The sequence below is a fragment of the Uranotaenia lowii genome, chromosome 2, assembly GCF_029784155.1.
Source record: "Uranotaenia lowii strain MFRU-FL chromosome 2, ASM2978415v1, whole genome shotgun sequence".
Taxonomy (NCBI): domain Eukaryota; kingdom Metazoa; phylum Arthropoda; class Insecta; order Diptera; family Culicidae; genus Uranotaenia; species Uranotaenia lowii.
In genome coordinates this window covers 144,259,526-144,262,039 of record NC_073692.1, presented here as the reverse complement: position 1 = coordinate 144,262,039, position 2,514 = coordinate 144,259,526, and positions in this window count along the sequence as shown.

The window sequence follows — 2,514 nt, the reverse complement described above, 5'->3', positions numbered from 1 at the left end:
ATTGTTTTGATAATAATACTTTACAACAGAACATTCAGCGTAAATGTTTCGCGGCCCTTCGGCTGTGCCAACAGAAGGAAACTTTCAGTGATGACGGTGATCCTTCCTTTCATCGATACCATTCCTGTATCTATAATGCTTGGTTGTTCAATCTTAGCCAGTCGATTGCACTGCTGCTAGTAGGCATCGCTACTACCATCATTTTACTTATCTGTGCAGTCGTTAGGACAAACCTTACGCCTAAATCAACCATGCCATTATTGTTCGATTGGTTCGATGCAAGTTTTTCCAATGTCTGCGGTGCTTTTCGCAGAAGCATACAAGTTCTACAAGCGAGAACTGAACAAGCAATTAACAACATCAGCTGGTGGAGTGCCTGCTCTCGCAATAATTCATGTTTCTACCACAATCAACAACATCTAGATGTAGTAGTTGTACCGATTAATAATAACCAGCACCACCGAGAGAGGCGTCTCCAACGTAGCACAATTTTGAACACACTTATTTCCAAGCGAATCGTAACTGTAACAGATCGCAGTTATTATCACTATTATCTACTCAGTGTCGTAGATTACAGCCAATTCATTGTTGGTGTTTTTAGGATAACAAACCACAAAACCATTCTAGCAGAAAGTATAATATTCGCTTATCTAATATCATTGGATTTGTATTCGTAGCGGGAAAACGCAACATTTCAATTTAAACAGCAGCATAAATTAGTGACTCAAATATTATAATCAAACTTAAAAAGTTTTAGCCACACAGAAAAACATTTTAAATTAAAAAAAAAACTTGAAACAAATGAAAATGTTCACTATTTTACCCTTGTTCCATTTTTCCCGCTCCTCGAAACGCGCACCTTGGAATGCGTTAAATTCTTCCAAATGGATTTAAAGACAAACTACTATTGATGATAAAATAATATAAAAGATATAAAATGTTCCACAATGATTGGATCGATTGTAACAATGATAAAAATTGATTCTTTTCCACGACACTAAATGTTAACTAAACGTAAAATGAAACTATAAAAAAAAATGAAAAAAAAAAATGATAAAATGGATTAAAAATAACAAAACTGTAACTTAGCGTTTAAGATTGAAAACAAGAAGAAGAAAAAAACTGATGCGATATACTGAAAATGAGGGTCTAAAGGATATGAACTTATAAGATTGATGACAGCATGAAAATGTTGAAAGCAGAGCAAAATAATATTTAATGATAAAAACAAACATACAAACAAACAACATATTCTTATTGAGATTTCATTGTAAAGCGAAAGCAAAAGATGCGACAAAAAATTAAACTCTAAAACAAATCATATTGAAGCAATTGAATCTAATGATAAAACAATTCCAAAACAACAGGCTATTTCAAACCTTACGAATGCACTTTATGGTCAAGCCAGCTCATAGTGTAGAAAGCCGATTACCTTTTTATCCCTCGGAAAAGGTTGTTGTAAAACATTTTTGTTTGCACCCAAGAGTACCGTCTTTGCCAACTATATTTTGGTGACGATTTTTTTTTAATTTAACATTTGCTAAAAACAGACTCTGTAAGACAGAGCATCAAGTGGTTAGAAAGACATAAGATTGGAATTTTCTAGAATACGCTTAAATTGTAAGGTTTTTCTTTTCATAATTTTATCCCTAGCTACTAAGTTTGTTTCTCAATTGGATTCCTGAATCGTGTTGAAATATTCAAAACCTCGAATTTATAAATCAGTAATAAATAACTTCTTTGGGTAATCGGGAACGAACGCGTTGTCATTGATCCGAAAATGATTCTTGAAGAATGGTATGGTCTTTCAACAGTTATTTCTATAAGTAAGATTGAAACTTTCATTACTGAATAGAATATTATAAAGATTCTAAAATTGAACAATGGAGTTCATAGCTGTTTTTATTTTGGAAGTCTAAAAAGTATTGAGCACGAATTACTAACAAATCGGAAAGCTAAGCTCTAACAATAGGAAGAATTTACGCACCGGTTGTTAATCCGGTTATCGGCTTTATCAGTGAAAAGTGATGTCATTCTCAGTAAGAACATTTCAAGATTATGAAATTTTATAACGGATAGAAATTTAGAAGAAATGAAAGATGGTGAATATGAGCGAGTACAATTTTATTTTAGGAGCATTATCATCAGAAACCAAATTTTTGTTCAGCACGTGCTTCTAAATAAAATTATTCTCGCTCATTTTCACCTTTTATTTCTTCTTACTTACTATCCATCTATAAAATCTTATAGTCTTGAAAAGTTTTTAGTAAAAGGACTTCACTTTTCAGCGATAAGGCCGATAAACTAATTAACAAACAGAGCTAAAAGTGTTCAATCAAATAGAAGAAAAGTAATTTCGAATAAGAAATGCGAAATCTTATCAATGAGATTGTTTCTTCAAATCTGATTAAGTATTCCAAAACAGTAAATTGTGAGAAAAAAAAAACAATTTAATTCGACAATACATTTTGAAATTTTATCATTTTGGTAATTATATTTAAAATTATTATCGTT